Source organism: Oryctolagus cuniculus, chromosome 14, assembly GCF_051225735.1.
Source record: "Oryctolagus cuniculus isolate XC-2025 breed Fujian yellow rabbit chromosome 14, ASM5122573v1, whole genome shotgun sequence".
Taxonomy (NCBI): Eukaryota; Metazoa; Chordata; class Mammalia; order Lagomorpha; family Leporidae; genus Oryctolagus; species Oryctolagus cuniculus.
Window position 1 is genome coordinate 16,273,989 of NC_142880.1, and position 18,577 is coordinate 16,292,565.

The following is an 18,577-nucleotide window of genomic DNA, read 5'->3' on the forward strand; positions in this document are numbered from 1 at the left end:
ACTCCCTCCGCCGCCAGGAAACCTCCCACTTCCCCGGCGCGGCGCGCGCGGGGATTGGCTTCCCCTGCGCGCGGGATCCGCTCCCGCACCCACCCGGGGGCACCCAAGTGGCTCGGCTTCCCGAGGAAGCAGCCCGGCGTTTCCCCCGCCTCGCCCGGGATCAAACCGCACGGGATGCCTGCTTAAGGCCGGGTTCCGAAGGGGCTGTGCCTCCCAGCGGGCCACAGTGCCGCTCGGGGTGCAGGGGGCAGGTTTACAGACAGCACGTAGGCCTCCTGGTTTGGAAGGGGGGACTCAGAAAACACAGATTCGCTGTCGGTTTATGGCGTCATTTTTTTATACCACGTCTTCTTTCTGTGGCTTCGATTTAATAGTCACCCACCGTGTTTTTCAAATAATAAAAAAAAATTACCCTCGGTTTAGCACAGGCAGCAAATGCTGATGTAGCCATAAAAATAGGTGAGGAAAGAGAGTAATCTGCTTTTGATCACGTGTGATAGTTAATATCATTTTACCAATAGCTTCATCACTGAACGATTTTTAAAGTTAAAAAAAAAAAAGAGTAGAAATAATGAGTGGAAACAGCTGAACTCTCTTTCTAGATCACTCAATTATGCAGGGATACTGCTTGGGAGCCTCCGGATTCAGGGCCTCTGTCTGATACTTTAACATTGTTAATGATAATTCTTTAGTCTGTAATAGTAGGTCATTGCTATGGTTACTCTACAATGGTGCAACACTTTGCTTTCCCCTTCAGCTATTCGCTGAGACCTGGTAACCACATTTGTTGCCTAGCAACAGTTTTGTGACAGTATCACAATCTGGGAGTTACAACAATAAGGATGCTATGGCTGCGGTCGGCCGGAGAGCAGAAAGCTACAGTCTGTGCATGTGACTTAGCCGTGGGAGCTGGCCCTGCTGGAGGACCCTGCTCTCTGGAGGTGCCCTCACAAGGATGTGCTCCAGCCTCCAGCTCTCTGTACAGGGGCCTTGTGGACCCGCATTTGCAAGGAAGACCCCGTATTGAAACATCCTCCAACACTACTGTATCTCAGAATAAAAACTGAGGTCGTCTCTCTTTGCTTATTCATTGCAGGCAAAATTCAATACAATTCAGCGGAAGAGGGCAGGGATGGGTGCAGGTTTATCCTGGTTAATCCTAAAGTGCCTAACAGGATCCTGACAATTCTTTTTTTTTTTTTTTTTTTTTTTTTTTTTTTTTTTTTTGACAGGCAGAGTGGACAGTGAGAGAGAGAGACAGAGAGAAAGGTCTTCCTTTGCCGTTGGTTCACCCTCCAATGGCCGCCGCGGCCGGCGCGCTGCGGCCGGCGCACCGCACCGATCCGATGGCAGGAGCCAGGAGCCAGGTGCTTTTCCTGGTCTCCCATGGGGTGCAGGGCCCAAGCACCTGGGCCATCCTCCACTGCACTCCCGGGCCACAGCAGAGGGCTGGCCTGGAAGAGGGGCAACCGGGACAGAATCCGGCGCCCCGACCGGGACTAGAACCCGGTGTGCCGGCGCCGCTAGGCGGAGGATTAGCCTAGTGAGCCGCGGCGCCGGCTGACAATTCTTTATAGAATTCTTGGCAGACTATTGTATGTGTGTATACATACATACATACACATATGCCTACCTGCATCACAGGAACATAAAGCTTCAAGTTATTTTTATTATAATTTTTACTGATTTATTCAAATGATAATCTTACATGATGCTTTTGAATTGGAAGCATTTATTCTCCAAACCCAAGGGAGCAGTTCTAGATGTGTTCAGACATGCCTACTTTAAATGAAATTTGGTTTCTATCCCTAAAAGGGGACTGAGTTTCTGGTTAGATAAGTGTATGAAATGTCTATTTCCACAGTGCTGGTAACCCTAGTTTCTGTTCAGTAACAAGTACTAAATGGAACTTGAAATGGTGAAATAGTTTAAAATCAATATCTCTTCCTTTTGAAAGACCATTCTCAATGCATACTACACAGCAATACCCACCCCAAACACAATAAGAACCCCCCTCCCCAAGAAAAAGGTGGTAATGGTTTCTTTTCCTTTCCATTTCCTAAACTTCTGACCACATTTGGCATTTCCTCCGTGGTGTCACACTTACAGCTCCTAGTGTCACTAAAGCTATGGTCAATTCGTACCCTTTCTCAGGGAGCTCCTCTCCCAATCCCTCCTACCCACTGAAAACCAGTTCAGTCTAAGGATCCGGAGGGCCCGAAGGAGCCCACAGTCTGAAGCAATTTCCACTTCTTTATTTCTTCTTTCTTGGTGCCAGCCTTTCTGAAGGATGAAATTTCCCTGGTGATGAAATCACTCCAGAAGCTTTTTAGTTTTAGCTGATGATGACTCTGCTTGATTAATCCTGGGCTGAAAAGACCAGAGTCCCTGAGATACTGAGTATCTGCACCTGCTCTCAACATTTATCCTTGCAATTTAAGAGTATAAATAATGTGTGCTTCTGTCAGAGGAAGGGAAATGACTAGTAGTACAAGTAATAAGGCAAGGTAGGTTAGCCACTGAATTACAGAGAACAGGGGAGAATTCTCCCTAAATTAAGGAATGGTGACAGGATTATTTTACATAAAGTATCTTTATATTTTAGGAAGTATGTCTTTAATAATGTAATAAGTAGCATTTGGAAGTTGGGTCATTGTGTGTCCATCTGGGGCTGCATATACACATTTCAGGAAAATGGCAATCACTTGCCCAAGTTCAGGACCAAAGTTGAGTGAAAATATTTACAAGTTAACATGAAAGTACACACGTGACAATGTTCAGTAAATGCAAACATATAAAAGCAGCTTTCCAGTATTTAAAACAATATATCACTTTAGGTGAAGTTAAGAGTGGTGCTTTTTATTCCATCACTAGGCCATTAAATTATCTATTTATAAAAGGGTATAAAAGGTGAACGTTTGAGTAAGTTGAAAAAGCAGGCATTTGTTAAACAACTGCAAGGATGTGGAGGAACAGGGAAACTAGCTCACTTAGCACTAACCGTGTCATCGGAAAGAGATAAACATGGTTTTGCAGTCAGGCCCTGGTCTTTCCTCTACCAAACTTTACCTTTATCAAAAGCCCTCCCTTAGCTCTATGACCTCTCTACTTTTCAGACTTCCACTTTTCCTAGTCTAGATTTACACAAGGCAGGGAGCAAAGGATTTCCCCACATTCTCAGCGAATGATTTCTGTAGCCTTTTGGACTGGCAGGCTTGTTCTAACTGGATAATTCACCGTTGGGGTGACTTCACTTTCCTAATCTATAAAATCAATTTAATATAAAAGTAAAGTTTAAAGGATCACAGTGCTTCGTTTTTTTTGTGCCTCTGCTCTGTCTCAATCAGTGGTTCTTAAGGAGCAGATCAGTTGTCTCTAGAGAGATTCTGGAAATTTGGAGGGGGATTTTGGGTGGTCAAAATGGCCAGAAGGTACTATTGCATTTTGTGGAGGGTGGTCGGGGGTGGGGAACAACCTGTAATTTGTAGGGGACTACAGGATGATGAATTGTTCTGCCTCTCACATGGCTTTCAAATGTCCCACAGCTATTCATGCAGTTGAAAAATCTGTTTATAATTATATGGCTTTTGAATTTAAACGTCTTGCAAATAATCTTGGTTTCAATATACACTGAATTTTCCAGGCATGTAACGCCATGTAAATTGAACGGATTGTGTACTTTGCTTTTCAGAATGGCTTACTCTATGACAAAATCTCATCACTGATAGCACCACTGTGCATGCTACTCCAGCTGTCAATAAGCACTCCTGTGTGGCTTGCATTTGTAACTGTCAAGTTCATGTGGATTCTATGCACAGGACCAGAAATCTTACTACTGTACTATGGCTTTTCAGGAATGTTTGCCTGAGCACTTTAAATATTGAGATGTGTATTAGTTTTTATTATGAATTACTTTTATTCCTTCTACATAGTAACTAGAGCACCTCAGTGACTTAAACTTGTGAGTAGGTGGATTACGTTATCTCTAGAATTTATTTCAGGAGAGTAAAGCACTGTGTCATTGGAGGTATTTAGATAATCAAGTGTCAGCTTAAGTAAAATGAATAATTTTTTATTACAGTAGAGACTAGTTCTCCCAACAATCTGAACTGTATGCTATCTCTTACCCTTTCACAGAGCATAAGATATTTCTCCTTGGGTCCGGCGCTGTAGCGCAGTGGGTTATCGCCCTGGCCTGAATCGCCGGCATCTCATGTGGGCTGCTCCATTTCCCATCCAGCTCTCTGCTATGGCCTGGGAAAGCTGCAGAAGATGGCCCAAGTCCTTGGGCCCCTGCACCCAAGTGAGAGAACCAGAAAAAGCTCCTGGCTCTTGGCTTCAGATTGGTGCAGCTCTAGCCGTTGAGGCCAATTGGGGAGTGAACCCGGATGGAAGACATCTCTCTCTCTCTCTGCCTCTCTTCTCTAATTCTGACTTTCAAATAAATAAATAAAAATCTTAAAAAAATTTTCCTTTATTTCTTACCTGTTTCTTTCACAATTACTGTTTGTTAATGATGTTTTTCACTGTGAAATGACCAAAAGGCAAGAGGATCTTCTAATTAAAATAAATACTATATTGAATATTTATCCTTGACCTTGATCATTTGTTTTAAAAAATCAACTGTAGCCAATTTCAAAGCAGATTAAAGACAGCATAAATGGCCAAAATGATTACAATATTTAAGTATGAAGGATGTGACTATAAATCATATGAGAAGGATCAAATCGCTAGAAGATGCTATTTGTTTTCCCAAGAGACTACATATTTAAGAAAAATGTCTTGTAATAGAACTGACAAACCAGGCTACATTCACATACTAGCATTTCAAAATTAAACAAAAAATGGTTGAAAATAGCAGTAAGAGTGGAATGCCCAAAGAATAGCAGAGAGCCATCACTGTGGCATAGTGGGTAAAGCTGCCAACTGCAGTGCTGGCATCCCATATGGGTGCCAGTTCGAGTCCTGGCTGCTCTACTTCTGATCCAGCTCTCTGCTATGGCCTGGGGAAGTGGTAGAGGATGGTCCAAGTCCTTGGGCCCCTGCACCAACTTGGGAGACCTAGAAGAAGCTCCTGGCTCCTGGTTTTGGATCGACGCAGCTCCAGCTGTTGTGGCCATTTGGGGAGTGAACCAGCGGATGGAAAACCTCTCTCTCTCTCTCTCTCTCTCTCTCTCTCTCTCTCTCTGCCTCTCTTTAACTCTGCCTTTCAAATAAACAAATAAATATTTAAAAAAGGAATAGCAGAAGAGAGAAGAAACAAACACAACTTCTGTCATGTCTATACCCCTTATTTCTTCTTGTAATGACTCTGGCCCAAGTGTTTCTTATAAGTCAGCCTTGTCCACACTCCTCTCACTTGATCTTAGTGCTTTAATTATTTAAAAAAAAAACTATGCCAAAATATCTACTGAGTTAGTAGCCAAAATCCTGATGTTTACTTTGGCAGATGTATGCTATTCTGAAACTGCACCTCATTTTTTTTTTTTTTTTGACAGAGTGGACAGTGAGAATGGCCGCCGCGGCCGGCACGCTGCGGCCGGCGCACCGCGCTGATCCGATGGCAGGAGCCAGGAGCCAGGTGCTTTTCCTGGTCTCCCATGGGGTACAGGGCCCAAGCACCTGGGCCATCCTCCACTGCACTCCCTGGCCACAGCAGAGAGCTGGCCTGGAAGAGGGGCAACCGGGACAGAATCCGGCGCCCCGACCGGGACTAAAACCCGGTGTGCTGGCGCCGCTAGGCGGAGGATTAGCCTAGTGAGCCGCGGTGCCGGCCTGCACCTCATTTTTTGCAATAGTTGTCTTTTTTTTTTTTTTTTAAGATTGATTTTATTTGAAAGGCAGAGCTACAGATAGAGGGAAGAGAGAGGGACACACACACACACACAATCTTTCATCCATTGGTTCATTACCCAAATGGCTATAATGACCAGGGCTAGGAAAGACCAAAGCCAGGAGCTTCATCCAGGTCTCTGACAATGGGTGGCAGGGGCTCAAGCACTCAGGTCATCTTCTGCTGCTTTCCCAGGTACATTAGCAAGGAGCTGGATCAGAAGTGGAACAGCCAGGACTCAAACCAGCACCTACATGGGATGCTGGCATCGCAGGTGGCAGGTTAACCTGGTATGTCACAACACCAGCCCTGCAGTAGTTGTCTTAAAAAGTTCTATGTAGAGGCTGGTGCTATGGCATAATAGTTAAGCCTCCACCTGCTGTGCTGGCATCCCGTATGGGCACTGGTTCAAGTCCTAGCTGCTCCTCTTCTGATAAAGCTATCTGCTTATGGTCTGAGAAAGCAGTAGAAGATGACCCAGGTTCTTGGGCCCCTGCACCTGTGTGGGAGACCCAGAAGAAGCGCCTGGCTTCGGACTGGCCCAGCTCTGGCTGTTGTGGCTATTTGGGAAGTGAAGCAGCAGATGGAAGACCTCTCTCTCTGTCTCGCCTCTCTCTCTCTCTAACTCTGACTCTCAAATAAATAAATCTTTTAAAAAAGTTATATGCAAATAGAGTTTCTGGAAATAGAGAATTTTAAAATGAAGAAGTAGGCTATTGGGGGCTGGCATTGTGACACAGTGGGTTAAGCCACCACCTGTGACACTGGCATCCCATATGGGCACAGCTTCAAGTCGCTGTTACTCCACTTCCAATCTAGCTCCCTGCTAATGTACTTGGGAAAGCTGCAGAAGATGGCCCGCGTGCTTGGGCCGCTGCCACCACTCATGTGGGAGACTGGATGACGTTCCAGGCTCCTGGTTTTTGCCTGGCTCAGCACTGGCTGTTGACCATTTGGGGAATGAAGAAGCAAATGGAATTCTCTCTCTCTCTCTTTCTCTTGGGGAATGAAGAAGCAAATGGAAGGAATTCTCTCTCTCTCTCTCTCTCTCTCTCTCTCTCTCTCTCTCTCTCTCCCCCCTTCTCTGTAACTCTGCATTTCAAACAAACAAGCAAATAAGTAACTAAACAGGCCATGATCTGCTGCTTTCCCAGGGGCATTAGCAGGGAGATGGATTGGAAGTGGAACAGCCAGGAGTGGAAATGACACCCATATGGCAGCAGCATCATAGGCAGCAGCTTAACCAGCTATGTTACAATGCTGGCTCCTGGGAAAACATTCTGACAATGACATTACACACATATACACACACGCATGCAGGCACGTATGTATGCATGTACAAATAAGATTTGCTAGAGATGAGGCTTACCAGTAAATACTGAACAGTAAGCAGACTGATATACATTCTGATGGTCAAGTAATTTTATCAAAAAGATAATTTAGGAGAATTTCTTGGTCATCAATTCACTATTCTAATTATTGCTGCATATCATCTTACATGGTCCTAAACCAAAAGTTCATGGAATAATTTCAACACTGGATGCGATTTACAACATAGGATCTGGTTTACAATCAGGATTATCACTGTTCACAAAGTCAAGTGCAGATATGAGATCATTTTTACAGATGTTTATTTGAGGGAGAAAAACTCAGCATGTGCCCCTACCCTCTCCCAGTGCATTCCTCCCCTGGAAAATGTGTGCATTTTTAAGGCAGAAGGTAATGATTAAACTTTGTATGTTCCTATGGTAAAGGGAGAGAAACTGGAAAGATATGAAACACATTAATATTAACAGGAAAACATGTCTGTGATACTTTCAAAATGACAATGCTTGATTTTAAAAATTGATCTTTAACAAGAAAAAGAAGTATGGGCAATTAGGAAGTAATGAAGACCCTGTCAATAGAGCTATGTTGATAATAACAGGTAAGGGAATTCTTGAGAAAATCTAATATATAAAAATCAGGAGGTCTGTAATATGCATTACTGAGTCCCAGTGGGATTAACTAATGAATTTATGAGCTCACCAGCAGTTATTTTTAGAACGTTATAAAGAATCAGAAATATCAGAGCACTGAAAAATAATGTGCCTTCTAAAAAGAAATAAAATATGGCTACTAAAATTCATTTAAAAATGAATTCTAGAGCAACTAAGGAGAACATCATTGAAAAATAAAACAAAAACTTAGCAATATTTGAACACAGGGCTCCTAATGGAGACCCTGCAAGGTGGAAGGGACAAGTGTGAGACTGTCGGACTCAGGGGCAGTGAATGGGGCGGCATGAGGTGTTCACTGAGACTCGTGCTATAAGGGAACTACCAAGCACAGCTCAGCGAACAAGCGGCATCGCCTTGTTAAATTACTTGTGTAAGATGCAGGGAAGTCTCTTTCCACTGCCAACTCTGTTGCAAGCCCATAAAAGCTGGACTGTGTTAAGACCCTGAAGGCAAGACATCAAGTTTGACCAGAGAGAAGAGATAGGCGTAAATAAAGGCGTACAATCAGTGGTGGAAACTTCGGGGTCATTTGCAGTTTCTGAGGCAGCCTGTGCTTTCTGTTCAGCACCTTTTGATTGCTCTTGTTTTGTTTTTGCCAAATGTAGATCTTTCACCTTTGGTAGGGGTGAGGAGGGGGTGGGTGGGTAACGCAGGGTCCTTTAAGACTCAGAGAGACAACTCTGGGAAGTAAATTTATTCTTGAGGCAGGGTACACAGCCTGCAGTGGCTGGGGGTCTCTGACATTGAGCCCTGGGAGACCTCTGCAATCATCCTTCTCTTAACCAATAAAAAAGCGATACATTTTAATTGTTCCTATTGTCTGCTGAACTCAGACAGCTGGGAAAGCGGTATCTTCTTTGGTTTTAACTCTTGTCTTGTTTCAGTTATTACTTTCACTGTTGCCACAAGGAATTGGCTTCATTGACACATTGCTTCCGCCTAGTTCACAACTGGCTATTGTGGCCATCTGGAGAATGAACCAGCTGATTGATGATTGTTCTCTCTGTCACTCTGCCTTTCAAATAAACAAATCTTAAAACAAACAAACAAACAAACAAACAAAAAAAACCCAAACTGGAGCTCAAGTGTGGGCCAGAGACCCCTCTTTTAATCGGTCATTTTCTTTTATTTATTTATTTATTTATTATTTTTTTGACAGGCAGAGTTAGACAGCGAGAGAGAGAGAGAGACAGAGACAGAGAGAGAGAGACAGAGAGAAAGGTCTTCGTTTTTCTGTTGGTTCACCCCCCAAGTGGCCACTATGGCCCGCTGCGCCATGCGGCTACAGGGCCCAAGGACCTGGGCCATCCTCCACTGCCTTCCCAGGCCAGAGCAGAGAGCTGCACTGGAAGAGGAGCAACCGGGACAGTATCTGTTGCCCCAGCTGGGACTTGAACCCGGGGTGCCAGTGCAGCAGGCGGAGGATTAGCCTAGTGAGCCACAGTGCCGGCTTCTTTTATTATTTTAAAATATATTTTATTATTGTATATATTTGAGATTTATCATGTGATGTTATAGGATTCACATAGATAGAAAAGTTTATAATAATGAAGCAAATTAACATCTACAATCTCATGTAGTTATTATTTTTAATGGTGAGAGCAGCTAAAATCTACATATTTAGCAAAAATCCCCAAAACAATATGGTTTTATTAACTTTAGTTCACGTGCTACACGTTAGATACCTTGACATGGTGATTCTACATACCTGGACCTATATTTCCCTATTCCCTCCCATCCACTCCCGCCTATGGCTTTATTCTCTCTCTCTCTGTATTTGATCTTCTATAAAAAGATTTTGTAAAAAAGAAAACAGGGAGGGCTGTTGCTGCGATGTAGTGGGTAAAGCTGCCTCCTGCAGTGCCTGCATCCCATATGGGCTACTCCACTTCTGATCCAGCTCTCTGCTATGGCCTGGGGAAGCAGTAGAAGATGGTCCAAGTCCTTGGGCCCCTGCACTGCATGGGAGACCAGGATGAAGCTCCTGGCTCCTGGCTTCGGATTGGCTCAGCTCCAGTCGTTGCAGCCATATGGGGATTAAACCAGCAGATGGAAGACCTCTCTTTCTGTCTCTCCCTCTTTCTGTTACTCTGACTCCCAGATAAATAAATAAATCTTTTTAAAAAATAGGGAGGGGGCCGGTGCTGTGGCACAGTGGGTTAACGCCCTGGCCTGAAGCACCTGCATCCCATATGGGCACTGGTTCTAGTTCCGGCTGCTCCTCTTCTAACCCAGCTCTCTTCTATGGCCTGGGAAAGCAGTAGAAGATGGTCCAAGTCCTTGGGCCCCTGCACCAGCATGAGAGACCCAGAAGAAGCTCCTGGCTCCTGGCTTCATATCGGCGCAGCTCCGGCCATTGCGGCCATCTGGGGAGTGAACCATTGGACGGAAGACCTCTCTCTCTCTGCCTCTCCTCTCTGTGTAACTCTGACTTTCAAATAAATAAATAAATCTTAAAAAAAAAATAGGGAGAAGGAGGGAGGGAGGAAGAGGAGGAGGAGGAGGAGGAAAAAGAGAAAGAGAGAGAGAGAGAGAGAGAGAGAGAGAGAGAGGTATCTAATCCATGTGCTGCTGGTTCACTCTCAATTGTCAGCAACAATCAAGGCTGGGCCAGGATGAAGCCAAGAACAGGGAACTCCATTTGGGGCTCCCACACAGATGGCAGGGACCCAGTTACTTGGGCTGTCATCTGCCTTCCCAGGCACATTACCAGGGAGCTGGATGGGAAGCTGAACAACTGCGACTGGAATCAGTGCTCTCATATGGATGTCAGCATCACAGGCAGCAGTTTAACCCAGTGAGCTACAAGGCTGCCCCCTCACCTTGTCATTTTTTTTTCCTTTTTTAAAGATTTTTAATTTATTTATTTGAGAGGCAGAGCCACAGAGAGAGGGACAGAGAGAAAGGTCTTCCATCTGCTGGTTCATCTCCCAAATGGCCATAACAGCTGGAGCTGGGCTAATCCGAAGCCAGAAGCCAAGAGCCAGTTAAGACGCCTGCATCCCATATTGGAGAACATGGGTCTGATTCCTGCTGGCTCCAACTCCTGACTCCAGCTTCTTGCCGATGCTGACTTTGGAAAGCAGCATTGAAGGCTCAAGTAACTGGGTTTCTGCCAACACTCTGGGAGACCTGGATTGATCTGTGAACATCCTCAGTTCTGAGCACTTGGGAGGTGAATCAGCAGATAGGAGTTCTCTCTATATACTTCCTAGATAAGTAAAAATTTAAAAATTACAATGTAATTACAGTTGGATACTCCATTACAAAAGCTGAAGAAAACAGAGTGTGCTGCTTGCTCTTTCCAGCACAAAGATGAGGTAGACTCAGGTGCTTTGTTAGTAACTAGCTGATAAGCACTAACAGATATTTGAAGTATCTTCCAGATCTTTTTAGCTGAGATGTTACTGGCATCACACAAGGTTTAGGAAAGTGTCAGAACCCTCCGAGAGTCAAAAAACTTAAATTTTTCCGAAGCTTGTGTTCCAGAGATGTAGCTGCCTTGCCACATGTTTAGATGCAGATAGAAATATAACAAATATGGAGCAAAAAGATGTGGAAGGACCCAAGATTAAATCTAATTTTAGTAGTAGTAATAATAATAATAATAATAATGATGATGAAGTCTCATTTCACAGATGACTAATCTAAAATATAGAGAGGATGTGACAGGCCAAAGTCACAGAGACATTTTCCCCAAATATAATCAACACTGCAAATTCATTAAGCACTGAGATACTAAAAATTTTCAGAAGACATATATTTAATTTACTGGAGATCCAGTTCAATATTTACTTTCTGTAACATACCTTCTCTGATTAACCTCTGTCCATAGTAACTACTCCTTTTCTTTCTTTATGATTCAGGATCTTGCTGTATATTATCATGTACTTTTGCTTTTCTAGTCATTTGATGTATGAGAAATATTTTGCTTTGCAGTAAGCATTCGGAGCAGTGGTTAAGATCCCGCTTGGGAGGCCTGCATCTGATCTCAGAGGGCTCATGTCCTGGCTCTGATTCTGGTTTCAGCTTCCTTCTGATGCACCCTCTGAGATGGCTCAAAAACTGGGTCCTCCATCGTCCACGTGGGAGATTGGGATTAAGTTCTGGGTTCCTGGCCTTGGCCTGGTCTAGCCCTGGTTGTTGTAAGTGAACCAGTGGATGGTCCGATTCTCAGCCTCTGTCTTTCAAATGATAAAATTAGAAAGAGAAATACTTTATCTCCAAATCCTTTGGAAATAAGGCTTTACAATTATTTATTCCAGATATCACAGTTCTGCCTTTATATATGTTTGTGGTATAAACAATTGTCCTAAGTAAAATTCACCATAAAATCAATACTAATAACTGTTACTAAAAACATAAAATATAGAAACAGAAATCTGCTGTTCTGGTTATTGTACTATTTTGACAATGATTCCCATTTTAAATTAAAGAAATGAAGGCATAAAGAAGATCATGGCATTGAATACTTAGTAAGAATCAGAAAAACATTTAAAGATTTATAAAGCACAGTGCTAATGCTACTAGCATTCTAAATAAGTGGGTGGGTCATATGCAAACTTCTGCGTCCACAGCACACTCTTTTATTGCTTTGTCAGACTTGGAAAAGCACAAACCTTTGCTTTGCAGCTACTAGAAGGAGGAAGGAAGCAGGAGGGAAGATAGTCATTGTGGATTACTCCAGTTACTTTATGATCTGGAACTGAATGAAAACCTAAAGGTCAATTTGCGAGAGTGCGAGAGCTGATACGTGCACAGCACAGAATCTGGACTGCATATTTGTATCCACCCCCCCCCCCAAACTATATGTTGAAATCTAATCCCCGATGTGATCATATATGGAGGTGGACGATTTGGGAGCTCTTTAGGTCATGAGGGTGGAAGCCTCATGAGGGGTAGATTTGGGGACACCCAAACTTGCAGTCAGTATCAGAAGTGGATATGGTCTTGGGAATCTAGAACTTTACATTTGCTAGTATTTTGGAAGGCAGCTATGCTCACCACTATACCACCAACGCCGTTTTGCTAGTATTTTGACAGAATGACACTAAACTTACATATTAACTTCGGAAAACTGGCGTTGTTCATTTAAGTGACTGAATCTATGGACATATATCTCTTAATTTTTAAGTACTGCAAATTTGTTGATGCTTCTGTAAGTGGATCTTTAAATACTTTTTTTTAAAAGTTATTTATTTATTTATTTATTTGACAGGTAGAGTTATAGACAATGAGAGAGACAGAGAGAAAAGTCTTCCTTCCGTTGCTTCACTCCCCAAATGGCTGCTACGGCCGGAACTACACCGATCCGAAGCCAGGAGCCAGGAGCCAGGTGCCTCCTCCTGGCCTCCCATGTGGGTACAGGGGCCCAAGCACTTGGGCCATCCTCCACTGCCTTCTCAGGCCACAGCAGAGAACTGGACTGGAAGAGGAGCAACTGGGAGTAGAACCCGGAGCCCATATGGGATGCCGGTGCCGCAGGTGGAGGATTAACCAAGTGAGCCATGGTGCTGGCCCCTGGATCTTTAAATACTTTACTTCTGACTGCTTGTTGTTGATATATGTATATATAAATGCACTTGCTTTTTGTATAGTGAGTTTCTATCCAGTAACCTTGCTAAATTAAAAATTTATCTGTAGATTTTGAATTTTCTCTTCGAGCAATCATAGTTTGTATAAATAATTTGTTTTGTTTTTTTCCCTTTCTCATATCTTTTATTACAGTTACAAATTTAAGAAGACTTTAAAATACAAGCAATATAGCCTCAAATATGTTCATACCATTAGCTAGTGAGATGAATAAAATCACGTTATGAGCAACATAAAACTGCATCAGTTACATTCCTTTATCTTTTAAAGTTAATTATTTTATTTTGAAATATTTTGACTAACTTGTAATACCTGTACTTTTCTGGATACTTGTACAATTTATGGGCACATTGTAACTGTTGAACACCCACACTCAATATAAACTTATCAAATCAAGCAATCAGGCTTTCAATTTTCTTTTCTTTCTGTTTGGAGCCCACCAGCAACTCTTCCACTTCTTTACACAGTACATAATCCATTACTGTGAATCATCACCATCCCACTGTGCTGTGGAGCACGAGAACTTGTTACATCTCACCGTGTTTTGGTGGTGTGAGGGTGTGGGAAAAGGGGACCCCAACATGCTGCTGGTGAGAATACAAATTAGTACACAGCCATTATGGAGAACACTATGAAGGGTCCTCAAGAAACTAAAAAAAAATTTTGATTTATTTCTTGCCTGTGCACTTTAGAAAGACCTAGCTCTGTCAGGAAATAGCACTCAGTGGCTGACTACCGGTCATGAATGTTCCCTTGCCCCTTACAATAGCCGCTGATGGTTCCTTCAGTGTCAGCTGTGCTCTTAACACTGTGATAGGTTCTTTCCAATGAAGGTAACGCAGAAAGAGACTATTTTAGTCACATTCAGTTTGTAAGTCTAGATTTGTCCTTGGTCTGTCCAGTTATTACTTTAATTTTGCTCCCAGTTCAGTCTCCAAAAGCATTTCTTCTCTGAATGTCCTTTTTTTAAAAAAAAAAAAAAATCTCATAATAAAATTGCCTTCTACATGGCAAGAATTTGTAAAGGGTTCTGAACTTATTTATACAGATGATTAATCCACATAGAGTAACATCTTCCATTAAGATAAAAATACATTCATGTTAAATTAAATAACCTATTCACAAATGTGTCACATAAACATTGCAAATTTCTATCACTGATTTATTTTAGAAAAAAAATATGAGAACCTATTGCACAGGACTGAATACTCAATATCAGATAATATTATAGAGTATCAGAATAAAGGAAGTTCATTAATGATTAGACTGAACATGAAGTTCTTCTAAGGATTTATTTGTGGTAAAAATTGAACACAACTAGATACAGCTAAATAATTACTATGAAGGATCATGAAAATAATCCTTACTGCATCCATAGGCTTTTTTTTTTTTTTTTTTTGACAGGCAGAGTGGACAGTGAGAGAGAGGGACAGAGAGAAAGGTCTTCCTTTGCCGTTGGTTCACCCTCCAATGGCCGCCGCGGCCAGCGTGCTGCGGCCGGCGCACCGTGCTGATCCGACGGCAGGAGCCAGGAGCCAGGTGCTTTTCCTGGTCTCCCATGGGGTGCAGGGCCCAAGCACCTGGGCCACAGCAGAGAGCTGGCCTGGAAGAGGAGCAACCGGGACAGAATCCGGCGCCCCGACCGGGACTAGAACCCGGTGTGCCGGCGCCGCAAGGCGGAGGATTAGCCTAGTGAGCCGCGGCGCCGGCCATCCATAGGCTTTTTTATGACTCTGTAGGTGACCCACGGGGTGGCATCTTTTATTCTGGCTCAAAAGTCAAATTGTCTTCTTCTGTAATTAAGGTTACTTCTGAGTTGGTAAATATTTACAGTTTTAAGGTTTGAGATATTGGGTTGAAGTACATTTTATATGTGTTACAGAATTCAAAAAGATTCTAGTCATATTTCTTTGCTTTATATATTTGCTTTAAATACAATGCCATTTATTTATTTTTAAATATTTATTAGATTTATTTATTTATTTGAAAGGCAGTGAGAGATGGAGGAGGGAAGGAGGGAGAAAGGGAGAGAGAGAGAGAAAGAAAGAAAGAGAGAGAGAGAGAGAGAGAGAGAGAAATTCCATTTGCTGGTTCACTACCCAAATGTCTACAAGAGTCAGGGCTGGGCCAGGCTGAAGCTAGGAGCCAGGAAATCCATCTGGGTCTTTGATGTGGGTGGTAGGGACCCAAGTATTTGAGCTATTATTTGCTGCCTCCCAGGGTGTGCATTATCAGGAAGCTGAATCAGGAGCAGAGATGGGACTTGATTTTGAAAAACAAGAACAGGGGCCGGTGCCGTGGCTCACTTGGTTAATCCTCCACCTGCGGTGCCAGCATCCCATATGGACGCTGGGTTCTAGTCCCGGCTGCTTCTCTTCCAGTCCAGCTCTCTGCTGTGGCCCGGGGTGGGGGGGGGCAGTGGAGGATGGCCCAAGTGCTTGGGCTCTGCACCCACATGGGAGACCAGGAGGAAGCACCTGGCTCCTGGCTTCGGATTGGCGTAGCTCTGGCCGTAGCAGCCATTTTGGGGGGTGAACCAATGGAAGGAAGACCTTTCTCTCTTTCTCTCTCACTGTCTATAACTCTGCCTGTAAAAAAAAAAAAAAAAAAAAAAAAAAGAATAAAATCAATTGGGGCTGGTGCTGTGGTGCAGTGGGTTAATGCACTGGCCTAAACCACTGGCATCCCATACGGGTGCTGATTTGAGTCCCAGCTGATCCACTTCTGATCCAGCTCTCTGCTGTGGCCTGGGAAAGCAGTAGAAGATGGCCCAAGTCCTTGGGTCCCTGCACCCACGTAGGATACCTGGAAGAAACTCCTGGCTCCGGCCATTGCGGCCAATAGGGGAGTGAACCAGCAGATTGAAGACCTCTCTCTCTTCCTCTGCCTCTCCTCTTTCTGTGTAACTCTTTCAAATAAATAAATAAATCTTTAAAAAAAAAGGAATAAATCACTTTATCCATCCATTGTGTGTGTGTGTGTGTGTGTGTCTATCTCACAACTGTACACTGAACCCTATGAAAGAACCAGGGAAGTTTCTAATTATACCTGTTGAACAAAGGAAAATAAGACTTGAACTTACAGATGGCCCAATAAAAGAACAGCTTCCATTGGACAACATATTTCTTACTGATAGGTAACCAGTATACCATAGCTAACAAAAACAAAACAACAAAACCAAACCATTTAATTCACTTTTTAATTTGTGTGGGTTTTCTTTTCCTCCTTTTGTTCTCTCATTCATTTAATCTTTTAGAGATAAATAAAAATCCCTCCTAAGATCCAGTATTCCTGGTTATATGTTCTTAAAGGGGAGCACAGAACACAGAAGTTGGCATGGTAGGAAATGATGACCCATGCCTCAGTGAGAGGACACAGAAGCAGTTAATGCAAACACAGAAAGGAACCATTACTGCCATGGGTTAGCATGACAGTTCTAAGAAATCTAAGTATTTTTATTTATATGCCTGTCATTAGCTTTTGCTAAAACAGTACCTTGAAGGTCTTGAGTGCGGGAAGGTGAGAATTTGCTCCTGGCTGAGTATAGCTGGCAATCTTTGATAAGCTGCGAATGCACACTTACAGAGGAACAGAACCCCAAGGTCAGTGCTTTTAACTTCAGAGAGCCAATCAATAGGTCATTTCCTACACATGACCTTTCTGTATAATCATTCCAGCACAGTCCTTTTAAAAAGAATAATGCTCCCAACACAGCACACATGATTGCTGTAGACTTTAACACAGAAGGCAACAGACTCACTTTTATATAACTCACATCTCTTGACATGAAGGAACAAGCAGGAGGATGAGGGGCAGTGAACGACATGGGTCTCAGAGAAACATGCTGCATGGTAAAAATGCTGTGTCTTACCCTCAAAGGTGAAACAGAGGAAATGAATCTGGGATGCTGCAACCCAAGACACTGGGTGGGAGCCTGGCTTAGTGGTTAACAGGTCTGCACTGCATAGCACAGTGGAGTACCTGGGTTCATGTTCCAGCTCCATCTCCCCATCTGCCCATTCCAGCTACCAATGTACAGCCTGGAAGGAAGCAGAGACGGCTCAAGTAACTGTATCCCTGCCACCTCCATGGGAGACTCGGATTGAGTTGCTGGCTCCTGGTTTCAGTTTGGCCCAGCCCAGGCTGTTGGGGGCATTTTGGGGAGTAAAGCAGTATTTGAAAGATTTCTTTATCTCATTCTTTGTCTCTTTCTCTCTAAAATAAATTAATTAATTAAAATCAAAATGACTATTAGGGAATGTTTCTAAAACTTTTGGGAAAAATTTTCATTTGAATTTTAAATTTGTATTTTATACATGCAAGACAGGTAAGAGAGATGGCTTCCACCTATTGACTCAGGCCTCAAATGCCTACAACAGTCAGGATGGTGCCAGGACCAAACCTGAAGCCAGAAATGCAATCCAGGTCTCCAACATGGGTATCAGGAACCCAGTTACCTGGACCATTACGGCTGCATTCCTGCATCAGCAGGAAGCCTGAGTTAGGAGTGGGAACTGAGAACCAACCCTACACAACCACAGTACAGCTTTCAAATTTGGAATATTGAAATAATACTTTTATTCTACTGTTTGTATGTAATTTTGCTAGTAGTCCTTACAGCTCTTTCAAAAAATCTATTTATTTATTCAAAAGGTAGAGAGAGATATCTTCCATTTGTTGGCTCACTTCCCAAACGCCCACAATAGCCTGGGGTGGGCCACACCGAAGCCTGGAGGCTGGAACTCAACGTGGGTCTCCATGTGGCTGACAGAGGCTCAACTACAGCCGTCACCGCTGCTTCCCAAGGACGAAGCAGAGGTGACACTCAAACCCAGCACTCTGCACAGAGATGTGAGCATGCTGACTGTCAACAGCCGCGTCACACCGTCTTACAGCACTGCGTACCCTCCCCTGCAGAATCCAGCTCAGGACTGCAGATTGTAAACTACTAATATTTAATAATCGTTTGCTTTCACTCTTATCTGTTTCTCTGGGATTCTCAAATCTAGTTTTATTTGGTATCTTTTATGAGACAGTTTCGATTTCAATCTGAAACTTCAGAGTGACAACACTGATTCTATCACTAAGTTTTAGGATATTTTTAGTAAGCATAAGAATGCTGTTAAAATATGCCTGGTTAAGTTTACAAACG

The 18,577-nt window shown here is 43.2% G+C and overlaps 1 protein-coding gene across 8 annotated transcripts in view; it reads right to left on the reverse strand.

The window, feature by feature from the left end:
- Positions 1-18,577, reverse strand: part of ARB2A (ARB2 cotranscriptional regulator A) — a 466,145-nt gene that overhangs the window by 3,311 nt on the left and 444,257 nt on the right. The gene's annotated exons all lie outside the window — the stretch shown is intronic.